This window comes from Seriola aureovittata, chromosome 23 (genome assembly GCF_021018895.1).
Source record: "Seriola aureovittata isolate HTS-2021-v1 ecotype China chromosome 23, ASM2101889v1, whole genome shotgun sequence".
Lineage (NCBI taxonomy): Eukaryota > Metazoa > Chordata > Actinopteri > Carangiformes > Carangidae > Seriola > Seriola aureovittata.
In genome coordinates, this window is record NC_079386.1 from 16,009,458 (window position 1) to 16,024,233 (window position 14,776).

The 14,776-nt window shown below is 40.9% G+C and overlaps 1 protein-coding gene across 3 annotated transcripts in view; it reads left to right on the forward strand.

Moving 5' to 3' along the window:
• arhgap36 (Rho GTPase activating protein 36) overlaps positions 1-14,776 on the forward strand; it is a 59,437-nt gene that overhangs the window by 8,925 nt on the left and 35,736 nt on the right. Inside the window, exon 1 of one of the 3 annotated variants that reach the window (XM_056369759.1) lies at positions 10,830-10,939. The exons of the other annotated variants lie outside the window; for them this stretch is intronic. The gene's annotated coding sequence lies outside the window, so the exon portion shown is untranslated. Of the gene's footprint in view, positions 1-10,829; positions 10,940-14,776 lie in introns of those variants that run through there. 3 annotated transcript variants of the gene reach the window in all.

A 14,776-nucleotide genomic window follows, 5' to 3' on the forward strand; every position in this document is an offset into this window, starting at 1 on the left:
ATATGTGCACATATGAAATAAAAGCACATATTTGAATATGAAACCTATTAGAAAGTGGAACAGTTTGATAGACGGTATTGAGCCCATACAAATATGTATGTATGTTTTATTGTAGGCATGTATGTTACATAAATATATATCCATCCCAAAGCCTGGCAATATGTGACGTTCACAGTTAGGTCGGAGAACATGTTTCCAGAATGAGAAGTGAGACATGTTTTAAAACGACTGAGCAATTAATTAAGAAACATTTTATGTATGTTATTTTTATCTGTCATAAATTACACTTCTGCTTGGGTTTACTTCCCATGTGTGTCCGTTCCAGCACGTTAAGGATAATTAGAGATGATTTTGCGTGTCATTGCCCTTTTTAACATGTGAAGGATGTTCTGTTCTCCGAGAGGACTGTTAAACCTCTCGAATGCAGGAGCCAAGTCTTTACTATTATTGTTTGGGCTTATTTCGCTCTCGGAGAGAGAGGATTTTCTCAGCACATGGAGAAGAGAGCGATTCATTGCTGGAGTTTTGTCTCGGGGATTCGCGCTGGTGATGCTCGTTGCCATGTGGCAGCCTGACAGAGCGAGGAACTGTGGCATGTTTTGGCGTCCTGACCTGCGAGAGGAGCAGATTATTGTTTCGCAGAGTCTCGGTTTATTGATAATAAAACTGTCCTGCTGTAAGCTGTTGTTGTATTACTGAAGAAGAAATCCCACTACAAAGACCCAGTGAGCCACAGAGCGCCGTCCTTTTCCAAAAACTATTAAAAATTCATCAGTGAGCCACACTGCTGCATGCTGCTTGCTTCTGTAAACACACTACTGATCCCTTCTTTGATTAATGTTTGGTAAAAAAACTACAATACCCAGCTGTTTAAAGGTCCCATATTTTAGTTTTATTCGAAGTGTTAATTCCCATAAGGAGAAAGAACATGTATATAAACCATGTCAGTGTAGTTTTACATCTCCTCTCTCAGGTCGGTGAGCCAATCAGAAGAGAGGAGGCTCAGAGCCCGCTCTCTTTCCTCTTGTTTCCTGAGTGATCTAATAGAAATATAGCAGATTTCAATTAAACAAAGAGAGTGGTGACTGCTTTGTTGTGACATCACAAAGTTACAGGAAGTCCTGATGGCTGGTTTTAAGGCTCAGTTTCTGTATCCAGGCTGTGTGCGTTTCTCTGTGGACTGAGGCTTTGATACTTTCTCAGTATTAATATAGAAGCTAGACCTGATCTATAATCACACTACACACACTCATCTACCTTTTTATACTATGTGGGACCTTTCGTCTCCACTTTGATACTTTTGCATCACATTTCCATGTGATGGAGGGTTTTAAAAGAGATTCTCCTCTTGTGTAAAGTTGTGTGTGGAGTCGGGGAAATGGCCGAGCAGCTTGTTAATCAGTAGCTGAAGAGACACTAATCACTCTCTGCTCCGGAAAGGATGGATAACATCTGAATCGTGTGTGTGTTTTTTAACATTAGCATGCATGTGCAGGCCCTCAGGTTGCACGACTGTAGAGGTGTGTGTGTGTGTGTGTGTGTGTGTGTGTGTGCATGATTTCTATCCTGGGTAGACCTGTACTGAATTATGGCAGGAAAACCACAAGATTCCCACTTTCTTAACCCTCAGTGTGTTTAGTCTCCATGTAAATCTGAAGCCAAGGACAGGAAAGAAAACAATGGAAAGTGGAGGAGACAGTTTCCATCTTTTTTTTCTCTCTCTCTCTTTTGCTCTGTCTTTGTGTTTATATTGTGTGAAGCGAGTCAGAAAGAGTCATTAGAGAACCAGACCTACATTTTTATGTAACTCGCACAATGAAAAACAGTGCAGTGATGACGGCACCGCCGTTCTATCTCTTCACATACGTCCATCTTCATGCATTCGCCTGTGTCGGCCTTTCCAGCCCTGCGCGCGTGTCAGCGGTTAGGCTTCGTGATAAATCTTCCTGCCGCTTGACAACAAACGTCAGCGTCCGCCTGATTTATTGACATCTGAGGCTGGGGGATCGCTCTAGACCTCGGCTCACATGGCGGGCTGTCTCTGACACTCCCTGAAAGCCTGACAGTAGTTGAGCCACGTGGCTTCGGGGCTTTAGCCACAAAGCCTCGCTCGGGGAGCGGTAATGCTTGAGTGAAGCCCTCGACCTGCTGTTCAGCACAGCATCGATCTGGGGCTGTGTTGCACAGGTATTCGATCGTATGAAAGTGAGGGAAGACGCTGCTCAAAAAAAGAGATAAACACTCTGTTGAAAATCTAATCAAATAGATAAATCTTCTTGGTGAAGGACGGCAGCTGGAGACCCGGAGTCTAAACATCCATAAGAGGCCCAATGCTGTGCAATCTGCCTCTCTCACCATTGGTCCATATTTTCCAAAGAATCTTTGCTTAATGACTAAGAAAGTTTTGTGGTGGGGCTGCGAAGTCATGAGGAAGAGAGGTGGCGTGTTTTGTTGTGGAGAATTTGAGTATTTGGAACAAGCAGATCAGCAGCATGAAGATGGTGGATGGATAGCGACGTACAAGCCTCATTTCCTTTTTAAAAAATGACTTTTGTTGGAGCCATAGACCTCCATTATCGTCCAAAAACAAATGCATAAAACAATTATATTAATTTCACAAAGAAAAATGAATAAAAAAATACATCTTAAGGTCCATTTACTCAGTTTTCAATAAGTATGAGCCATCTCCATGACAACTGAGGAAACTCACCCTGAGATGTGGCCCAGGAAAGGAAATGTTGTTGTTTATTCTGTGTATTTTTAAGACTAAACTAATTAACCACTAATTATTTTTAAGAATCGGGTTCAATTTTGTTTATTTCCTATAAGACAAGATATTACTGGAAACCACTGAATGACATCATGTGTTTCAATCCTGCCTTTTACTAAGCTGCGCTGTGAGCAGTTTTTCTTGGGTTTTAAGGAGATTTGCTGCAGCCTCAGTCATTTGAAGTTAATGTTATCTATTCAAAAATCCACTTCTCAACGTGACTTAGTGGTGTTACACAATCAGCAGGCAGCTCGTCAAAGATCTGGAGAGGATAAGAGCGGTACTTTCCACGAATTCATTCAGAGAGAGACGGGACGAAGGAGCTGCTGGATTCAGATGGACTCGATGCAGAAGTAAATAAGCCGGTTCAAGAAAAGGAGGACGAGGAGAAAAATCGGTGAATTTCATTGATTTGATATCACGTGACGGCGTCGGCTCGGAGGAAGCAGGATACGTCAGAGACAGCAGGGCTCCATCATCAAAGCCCTGGTTGGCATTTTCCACATTTCCTGGTTATTCCCTGTAGAGAAATCCCCGCCCGGCCCAAAATGGTGCCCACATCCCACCACGGCTTTCATCCTAAGATGGATGGTCGTGTCCGGGGGTTGGCAGGGTCAGAGCTGTCACCACCGTGACGCTTCCCTTAACCTCATCACTCTTGTTATGGGACTCTGTTCTCTCTGTTTAAATGAACTAATTTAGGCCGACTATGTAGAGACTGTCCATGAAGGGAAGGGCAAAGCTTGGCACATAATCAAACACTAAAAACGACTTGTTGTCATTTTCTGATTTAAGGATTCTGTCTGACACGTTTTGATGTCCGTTTTATACTCTGACTTTTTGTTGTTATCTCCATTTCGGTTGGTTACATAACGCCCTTCTCCGCACGAGTCTCGAACATCATTTGCGAGATAAACACTTTGCATCTTAGGTCGCTGTGGACGATCTTTCCCCGACCTTTACAACGTGCCGTGAGTGTCTGAACATGAACGTGAAACAGTTTAACGATGCTGTCGCTACAGGTAGATACTGTTCTGCAAGATGAAATATTTTTGTATATATTTTCATTGTGTATTAAATCCAATGAAATAGCATCCACATCATTATATATTATGTTTAAAAAGGCTGTTACAAGATTCATTTATGTATCGATGAATTTAAATGTGCAAAATATGAAACCTGCATAAACAGATGTGAAATAAGTTTAAAAAAGAAAAACTTGCATGTTTATACCTCACATATTCTAATGCTGTTACATAAACCCATTTTTGTGTAAACCGTCCATCAGATAGAACGATGAGGACGATACAGCTGTGTTTATCATAATTGGAGGATTTCAGAGATTTCCCCTCCGTCTCTTTCCTCGTCTCTCGGTTATGAATGCAGTGGCCAGAAAAGCTCGGCGAACCCTGTGGAGTGACCTGGGTTTCCGCAGTAACTGGCCATAAAAAAAAAAAAAAAGTGATCTGATCTTCATCTAAGTCAGAAGTGCAAACAAACACAGTGTGCTTAAGCTGATATCACAGAAACAATGATAATCTTTTATGTCTTTATTGAACACAGCCATTAAATATTCACAGTGCTGGAGGAGAAAAAGTAAGTGAACTCTTGGATTTAATAAGTGGTTGAACCTCCTTTCTGGCTCCGATAACTTCAAACCAGCTCCTCTGGTATCTGCTGATCAGTGTTCAGGAGGAGTTTTGGACCATTCCTTCCTATTGTTCAGATGTTCTCAGGCTGTGTGTGTGCACGGCTCTGTCAGGCTCCGGGCTCCGACTCCACAAGGTGGATTTTCTTTGTTTTGAAGTCGTTCTGTGGTAGATTTACTTTGATGTTTAGAGTCATTGTCTTGCAGCATCACTCAGCTTCTGCTCTTTATTATCCTGCAAGAGACATCGATAAACTTGGGAAATCATTTTCCCCACGATGAAGCTCTTTTTGAAAACAATTCAACTTAAAGTTTTTATCAGTCCATAAAACATTTTCCCAGCGCAGCAGCTTGGTCCACGCGACCACGATGTGCCACCGCCATGATGGTAGAGTCGGCGATGTCAACCAGCTCCAACGAGTCCTTTAAGGCTTCAGCTGTTACTCTGGGCTTCATAGTCGTCTTAACTTCTAGGCAGAGTAGCCACAGAACTAAATCATCTCCATGTGTGGACGGTTTGTCCGACAGTGGACTGATGAATATCTGAACTCTTTTGAGATGACTCCGTAAATGCAAATCAACAATCCCCAGTTTTTCTGAGATCAGCAGATGCTTCATATGAACAGCAGACTCTAACCGAACGCCACCAATATAGTTTCATTGGCTGGACTCCAGGTTTGATAACTCCTCACTCCGTTTAGCGTTTGTTCCTGTTGTTAGTCGAGGGCTTCACATACTTTTCTCCAGCGTTTTAATGAGCTGTGAACGATTTGTGTGCCATTAGTTAAAATAGATTTATTGTTTGTTTTTTCATTTTTCTAATGGAGATGAAGATCTGACCATATTTGAAGATAAGTTTGTGCATGAATGATAAGTCTGTATGTGGGGTAAGCATTGAAGTAAGTGTGTGTGCGTGCGTGTACTCCCTATAATCTGATCAGCTTTACATTACTGTGGAGTTCAAAGGTCAGACTGTCTTGTGTGCTGTTTTTGCTACTTTAAAGGGCCAGTGCACAAAATTCAACACCTTCCTAATAGCATCTGATAAAGGATGCCATGTTATATTTTTCATTACACATTTGGATCTCGGCGCTAATTAGCATATTGACTTTGTACTTTTGTGTTTCTGTGACTCAAACGCACCTCAGGCAGCAGGGTCAGTAAGTTCCTATACATTATCTAACGTCTGCTTCATTATAGAGGCTGTTTCTACCAGTGCAATCCAAAGAAATCTGCCCCCCCCCCCACAACTTCTCCTTTGGTTTATATCACTGTCGCTATAAATAAAACAAACAGGGAAAAGCGCAGAGGATCAAAGGGGGTGAAAAAACATGAATGCCTCGTATGAACTTACAGAGAGTAAATGCTGCCTGACAGAAACAAAAATGTAGCGCTGTACGATGTCATGCTGCGGTACAACAACAAACGTATGTCGTACAGCCACAGAAGCAGATGCTGATTACATCATATCTTTTGAAAAGGCAGGTCTCTCTCTCTCTTGCCACTGTCCTCTGGGAGGAGTGGGGGGGGGGGGGGGGGGGGATGTAAAACCTCGTCTAATAACAAGAGAACAAACGAACCTGCCGCTGATTAATAGCTGTTTCATGTCAACAAGCTGCTGCTGGTCCATTTTTTTTTAGCTTGATGCTTAAGAGCCTGCTTTGTTTGTTTTATATTTTTTTTATATATATATATATATATATATATATATATATATATATATGTATTACATAATGCAAGTGTTTCCTCTACAATGCTCAGCAGTAGGTGTTTGTTTTTCAGCGTGTTTCTGCAGACGAGTGACCTTTTCAATAATCATTTTGAAGTGAGACATTCTCCCTGTAATCAGATTTTTAAAGAAGTATTTAACTGTAAAGAATGTTAAAATGCCATAGCGAGCTGAGGAATGTCTGAGTCACAGCCGTAACTAACGTTGACATGGAATTTTGATGTTTAAACTAATAAAGATAAAATAGCATCAACATTATGATCTTCCAGCGGGTGAATCAGTTGTTTTGTGGTTATAATCTAACATCTCAGACTGTCTTTACACTTGAGCTAAACTTTGTGGAAGTCGGCAAAATGCATCAGCAGAAATAACGTGACACTTTTATCAGTGGCTGCAGGGAGAGATTTTTTTTTTTTCCCCTTTTCCCTGCTGCAGACGGGAGATCAGAGGTCACGGTCGGCTGCAGACTCGTATCACTGGAACTGGTCTGTAGCTTTGGTCCTCATGTTGGAAGCAAGAGCTCTGATTTTTACATCCTGATTTTGCAGTCTGAGCTGATCACTTGCATATTTCAGTCAGTTGTTGGAGCCGGGGGCAGGAGTGTGACTGAAAAAGAATCTGTATGAAATGTTTTATATATGTATTACTAAAAAGAAGTTTAGATGTTTGCCAGTCATCTAAACCAGTGATTAGTTTGCAAATTTTATAGTCAGGACTCTCACAATGGGGTCTCGAGGTAAAATCCAAGTGGCAAACTTCCGAGCTGAAAAATGAGAAAAACAGGAAGTGCAGTTCCTCGTATGACCACTTGAGGCTGGCTCCAAAAGTGAGTCAATCCCCGTAGACTCTCATGTTAAACCCACCTTTTTGTCCATTTTTGGAATTAGCCGGGAGGTAGGCGGAGTCGGGCAGTGCCAAGATGGGGATGGTGAAGCAGTTCGCTCTGAGCTTCAAAACCGCCCTTCAGAAACCTGTGGGTGACATCACGGAGCCTACGTCCGAGAAAAATCTGAGAAAAATCAATTTTGAATGAACTGAACACAGCTGGTAGACATAGTCAAACGATGACAAGGTGTCACAAGTTTACAGTTCAGAAATCTTTGTCGTCATGGTTTGAGATCAGTCGGTAGGATACAAGAAACAAACAAACTTTTAAGGCTCTAAATCAGTGTCATACTTGATGCTCACAAATAAACACATGTAAACACCAGTCGTATGAGGTGTTTGGATAGCTATTGTGTTTTTCCAGGGAGAACAGGCTCAAGCAAAGACAAACACATACAGATGCATTATCATGAGTATCGGAGAGAACAGGAATCAAGATGTCCGACACATGGGGCCAATACGAATTTGCATGCAGGCACATACTGCACAGACACACACAGAGAAGCAGTACAAGTAAACTTGTGCATCTACATGAACATTTTTTGATGTTGTACATATTTTTGGAAGTTTACAAAGGCTCTTTGAACTCAGACTGAAATCGACTCATCACATCCATAATTATGTTGAATTAAGCCACAAAAATAAAACATAACATTCTGATTATTTGCTTTTTCTTTTTCTTTTTTTCGGAGAGAGCAGCGAGAGAATGTGATTACTGAAAAAGGGCTTTGATATATATATTTTTTTTTTTTTTCCCTGAGCCAGATTCCCCAGAGTGTTCTTCAAAATAAGATCATCTCTTTGTTCTGTCGACTTGCAGAGTTGATTGTAGGAGTAAAGACCTCGGAGAGATACGATAACAGCCCTTCTTTTAAATTACAGGAGGCGGAAAACATGAATCACCTTTTTATTACTTGTAAGTTTATTAAGTTGAGTTTTATACAAACTCTCTTCTGTTCTTTTCTACTTATCTCTGCCTCTCTATTCCTTGTTTTTTGTGATCATGTCATGTTGAGGACAGAATTGTTTTGACTGATACGAACATGTGTTGAGGTGTAAAGCGAGAACATAAGAACAAGTGATCAAAGAACCAGGAAGTAAGTACAGGCAAGGAGCTGCTCGTGAAGGGGAGAACATCCTGTTGACCTTTGGTTAGACAGGCTGGTGCATTTTAGCGCTGGCACTGTTGGTTGGTCGACAACAGTACTGTGCAAAGCTTTAGGCACTTTAGATATTTAGATTTTTATCCATCAAGCAACCATCAGGGAGGCAGCAGAGCAGCAGGACAAACACTACTCGACGGATTGCCGTGGCATTTTGTACAGGTCCGAACAGGCCTTTGGTGATCCCCTGATGTTTCCTGTGTCTTCCCATGATGTCGACATCTTTGGGTTTTCGACTCAGATATCTCAATAATTGTTGAATGAGTTGCCATGAATTTCGATAAGGACACTGAAGGACTTCACGGCTGATGATGTCCTAACATTTCTCATAGAACAACCATATGTTTTCACTTATTCAGTGCAATATCTTGAAAATTATTGGACAGATTGTATCTATATTTGGTTGCACACATTCATGGTTTATCCTACTGACTTTTGTGATCCCATGACTTTGGTTTTGAGTCTCTCAACAACAACTATTGCATGGATTTCAATGAAGTTCGACACACGTTCCGGTTCGAACTTTAAGACATTTGGCGACCCCTAAACTTTTCATCTAGTACCATCAGATAAATTTTAACTTCTCCACTACTTCATTTTCAGCTGTGCTTTGTTTTTAGTAAATGGTAGCATGTTAAACTAAGACGAAAACCGTGGCAAACTTCACCTGCTGAACGTCAGGATATTAACATTTTCAGCAAAAAGCATTTACAGCAATACTATTAATAGCATTAGCTTGACGTCACTTAAGACTAAACTAGACTAGTGCAATTTCCCCTTTGAGCAGGAAGTCATTGAATCATTGCGGTACGTTCACCACCGCAGCAGCAGAAATTAAGAGAGGAGGATGTTTTAGACTGTAAGCTGTGATGATGATTATGACGATGGGTGCGGACGTGGACGTCCTGTTTAGAGAAGAGAGGCGGAGTGAGAAACGCTTGTTATCGATATCCTCACTGGAATCTTGTTTCCTCTATCAGCGATGGCATTTCCTCGTCTCTCTTACACAAACACAGAGGAAAAAGACTCTGAAAGATGATGGAAAGGCATAATGTGATATGTAGCATGGTGATGTTAGCAAGAAAGACCCAAAGAGTAGAAGTTGGAGTCATCCACCATCTTGGAATTTGTGTCCAGTTTATTGGTGAAGATAAAGGCTGAAAGAAACTTAAATTGGGTGGTAAAAACCGGCAGGTTTGAGTCTGGTATTTAGCTCATAGAGAAATTATTTTAATGCCATGCTCAGAGGCCAATCAGTAAAATGACGTTGGTTATGGTTATACCACCTTTTTGTGTCGTACGGATGCTAGCATGTTGTTGACTTGATAGCAATCGCAAAAAGCAGGGAAACTCAGGCTGGTTGTGTGATTGCAAAGTTGTTCTTGTGAAGATTTAGAAAATATTTTGCATTGACAATACAGCATTTTATCTTAAACTGGAGTTTAATGACCTGGAAACATGGTTAGCAAGGCGCTAACTGACAGTTAGCATGCTAGCTACCCTGTTCAGCTGTTTTTTAAATAAAAACAACACATTTTTCATCCACTTGTGGATTACAACTGAATGTATGTCACCGTCATTACAGAAGTGTTGCTAATTTGTTAGCTTTCTCCACTTCGTATGGACTTTCTAGTGTTTATCATTTCCTGCCTAAAACTGTGTGAACTTTGAGAAGATAATTTGCTTAATTGTGTGGTGGTGATGTGGATTTACTTTGTTGCCGTGTGAGGAAAATCCAATGATCACGCCATTCACTTTCAAATGAATTTAATTCATTGTCTATTGCGATCAATAATTTGTTCTCGTTTGACCAGCTGTTCTGACCAAATCCTGTGTTCACTGATTGTGTAAAAGGGCATTAGACATTATCACATCTCCCTCAACAACATGCAGGCATCAGCTGATCAGCGAAATGCTCTCCAGTTGTCCCGTCTCTATGGTGAAGGCAGTTATATGACAGGGACTCACCCAATCTGACTGTAATTTAGGAGACAATAATTCTTTATCTACTTGATAAAGAAGGACTCCGCGACCTTTCCTTCTGCTGTGTCTCCAGAAATAAAGCATGAAGGTGAATGAGTAATGCTCTTCATCTCTAAATTACTGCAGTCAAGTGAATTACAGGTAGGTATTAATTGTGTACTTGGACCCGGCTGCTGAAAGCCATAAAATGATAACACGGAGCTTTTTGATCACTTAGCATGAAAGAAGAAATTAAAAACAAGAAGAAAATAAACAAAGACAACAAGTGAGGAAGCAAAGTTTTTAACCACTTGCTGCTCAGCCAGTGTGTTTTTGTACGTGCTTCATTATACACACAGAGCACTTAGCTGGATGCTTAGTCACATTAGCAGCATTAGAGCAGTGATCCACAACCCTCAGTGCATGTAACTTTAAAGTCAAGAACACCACATTTACCACAGCCCCAGGTGACTTTTGCTTCTATAAATATCTTGTGTGTGTGTGTGTGTGTGTGTGTGTGTGTGTGTGTGTGTGTGTGCATGTGTGTGTGTGTGTGTGTGTGCATGTGTGTGCCGTCAATAGCTTCACACCTCTAAGCACATCTAGTCAGGAAACTGGTGCAAATTCAGAGTGTTAGGTGTCTGCAAGCGAGTGCAAGTAATTACATCTGCTCCTGTTGCTGCAATGAGTAGCTTGTAGGTCAGTGATTTTACAGGTGTCATTAACCGAAGGTGTGGACTTCAGTCGGTGGAGGATTCATCTGACAACTTCGTGTGTAACTTGTAAATACCTTTTATTTTCACGTAAAAACAATCAGGATTGAACTCTGTCCTCTCTTCCTTTGCCTGTTTACTTACTTACTTACTTACTCTCGAGTGCACTTTCAACTTAAGCTCAGGTCTTCACCCCAGTGTTTTACTTAAACTCTATTTACTGGATGACGGTGTGTAATGAGGAAGGCTTTGCACTTCCCCTCAGAGCTGCGCAGCTCGTTGTTTTTGATATGCAACCTGCAGTTTTTACTGTTTTCTTTCAGCATCGAGCAACTTTGTGAGTGAAGCAGCTGTGAAAACCCACCGTACAACAAGCTGGTGAACATTTAGCTGCCAAAATGCCAGATATTTTCCCTCAGGAGTTGGTGGAAACATAAACCGAAGCTAACATGAGTGAATATCATCACTTAGTCATGACTCCATATCGATGCTAACGCTGCTCTGAGTCTGCTTTTTTATTGCAACACCTTTATAAGGTGATAATGTCGATGTAGGACAAGTGTTTGCAGCTCTTTGTGTTGCCCTCACAGTGGCTAAAAAAAATCAGTTAATGCAGGTTAAAAGACTGGTTTGCAGTTTTAAATCAAAAAGTCAGACCCATAAACATTGAAATAGTTGCTGTAATCATTCCCTCCTAATGTGCTTTCAGTGTAAGTGATGGGGGACAGAATCAACAGACGCTATACAAACATTTATCTGAAGCTAATGCGCAGCTTTAGCCACAAGTTGGACAAAACAAATAAATATGCTCCAAAATTAAAGTCTTTTTTAATGCACTTTTTAACGTTTGGGGAAAGATAAAGTAGGAGATTATATTCAGATAAAGGTTTGAATGCATTTTAGCACAGAGGGATGAATGTGGGTTTTGTCACTTATAATAAAAGGAGGAGCTCTTTTAATGGCTAATATGATCGAGAGAAATGATCACAGTAAATAAAACCTGTTTCAGTCCTTATATGGTCAACTGACTTTTGTTTTTTGTTTTAAGAAAGTCTTGAAAACTTGTAAACCTTTTCCTTTAAAGTCAAATGTCCGCAGAGTGACTGATATTCTTAATCAGGGAGCATTTGTGCATACAGCCTTTATTTGGAAGTAAAACATTGGAGTGTGTGTGAAGCTTGTGTGCGAAGAGAAATAACATCATGGAGGCTGGATTGATGATGATGATGATGATGATTTCATGATGAAGATGTGCAGTTAAAAAGTTCTTCAAATTGTTAAACTGCCGATTACTGATGCGCTCGTTAAGCGTTTGTCATTTTATGCCCAAAAACAGCCTGATGCTCCGTCACGGCAGTCGGTCCTGATTACAGCACAACAGTGAACAGAGTCTCTCCGTTAAATCATTATTTTCACAACACGTCTTGAACGGACAAGAAGCATGACGCCACTTTCTGCCTCTTTTCTCTCTTCATGCTGAAGAGAAAAGGAGAATATGATCTCTATGCTGATTGCAAGCGATTAACTTCCTCTTTAATCTCAAATCCAGGCTCCTTTTTAAACGTTCTGGAAAAGGACCAGACACCAATTTAGTGTCCTGGCATGGTTATCACTGTTTATAGAAGAAAATAATTTACTGCCAGTTTGGTGGTTTTTCTGTTTTTGGCAACAAGGTTTAAAGAAGAACATGAGAAAACCCCCCCCCCCCGTCTTTTTGACTTTAAAAAATGATTGGGTTTATCTGAAAAATGTATCGAAGGCTGATGCTCTTCATTCATTTCACATACTGGAAATATAAAGTTTTATTTCCCTGTGCATCAGTTCATGTTTTAATGAATGAATCCTTTAGTCTCGTTGTACATTGTTTCGCCTGCAGGTGGCGGTGTAGTCAACGAAGTTCACCACGCCGTCCTGACGTGGATATCCTGCCTCAGCAGTGTGTGTGTGTGTGTGTGTGTGTGTCTGTGTGAGCGGTGCCTGGTCATCATCCATCCTGTTTTTGAAGCCGACAGTCGGAGTCAGCACATGAGTTAGAGGACATGAGATACGTGACCGTGCGACTCAAAGGCGTGACCTTTGACCTGGAAATGTATGGCACAGTCGCTGGAAGTTGGCAGGATCAAAGATGATAGGGAGAAGCCGGAAGAAGAGACGGAGAATAAGCTGACTCACGCGCAACGACAGGGTGATAGCCATGAGATCAATGGAAAAAAGGACAGGTCAGGGGTCAAAGGTCAAGATTATTTCTACTGTAATAAGCACATTTCTACATTATGGAACAGCGAGGCTGGAGCCGGAGGTTCATTGTATTTTTATATATGTTTTTACAAAGATTATTTTAAGACAGTTTCTTCAGTATTTGACAGAAAAGAGAAATTTCAACAAATCTTTTCATCAGATTTGATAAATTCATTTATTTTGTTTCTTTTTCTAATAAAGAAAAAGAAACAGAAATTAATTCACTTTAAATGGACATTTTTTCGCAGCTGATTGGCAGCAGGTAAAAACACGAGGTGAAATCAATGAGGCTTCATTTCGTTATTAGTTTTATCTGGGACGTCCAGGTTGCTTACACAACACAAACTCTGGACCATTAAAAATTGATCACAAATAAGATTTAAAACCATGTCCAGAGAAAACGCGACACGTTCAAAGTCTTAGGATGATCTCAGTGAAAAAACACGGATTCCTTTTTATATAAAAAGCATTGAAATCTTCAAACGAGGTCAAAGCAAATGGCCGTAGCCAGGATTTTAGAGATGCTAAGTCACGGCCCAAAATCCCCTAAAGAAAAACACCACTTCAAGAAAGTTCAGCCATAAAGACGTCTGTTTTTATTATTTGATTATCTGAGGCCAGAAGAGATAAAACTGAGCAGTATTTCACAAGCAAAAGCAACAAATAAAGAAGAGTCAGGATATATATTTGCGTGCGCGTGTGTGTGTGTGTGTGTAGCAGAACTCTAGCAGATTGGGAACCACAGCCTTGAATGATGGTTTAATTGTTGGCCCATATCTCCTCAGTGAGATAAACCCCAAGACAGATATACCCAGGTCATGACCTTTTGATCCTCCGTAGTAGCTACAGCTCCGCTCAGACTCTCTGAAAACTCTCTTTGTTTTTTACTGGTCACATGTAAAAACGAAACACAAAGACTGAAGCTGTTTGGATTGTAAATATCAAAATGTCTGACGTTTATATATTAAACTGATATTTTTTGGCAGCTGAAAAAGCAGGTTAGGTTAAAAAAGACTGAAGATAAGAAGTGAAATGTTTTGATTCTGTGTTTTTCAGTCTAATTTTAAGTCGCTGCTGTTTTGATTTGTTTTTGTTTAGTCTCCGTGTCCGTCTGCAGCGTGATGTTTATATGTCGTTCTTCCCCTGTGCTGCGACTGTGTTGTCTTGAAGCCATTTTGACTTGTTTACCTGTCCTTTAGTGTCGTCCGCTCTTATTAGATAGTCGGGGGCGTGACACCTGAACTCTGTCCGGGGTCGACCGCAGAGGTCAGGAGGTCGCAGTGTCGTCCATTTTAACTGCTGTTGTTTTGGGCCACACAGCTGGACTGCTGACAGACATTTTCCAGGCTTGTTTTCACACACACACACACACACACACACACACACACACACACACACACACACACACACACACACACTCTGGCCTCTGCACAGCTGTAGGAAAGAATGTGATTTGCACGCTGGATTTTTTTCAGTTAATTAATTACTATACAAGCAAAACGTTCACAAGCCAAACTTATCCAGGTGCTGACGACCTCAGCTCATCCTCCACCATTTCTCTATGGAACAAAAATGCCTAAAGTAACCATGGTAACCAGAAGCTCCTTCATTTTATCATGACTATCTTCCATGATGTATCAAGACAGACTTTAAAGGTCACATCGGGGC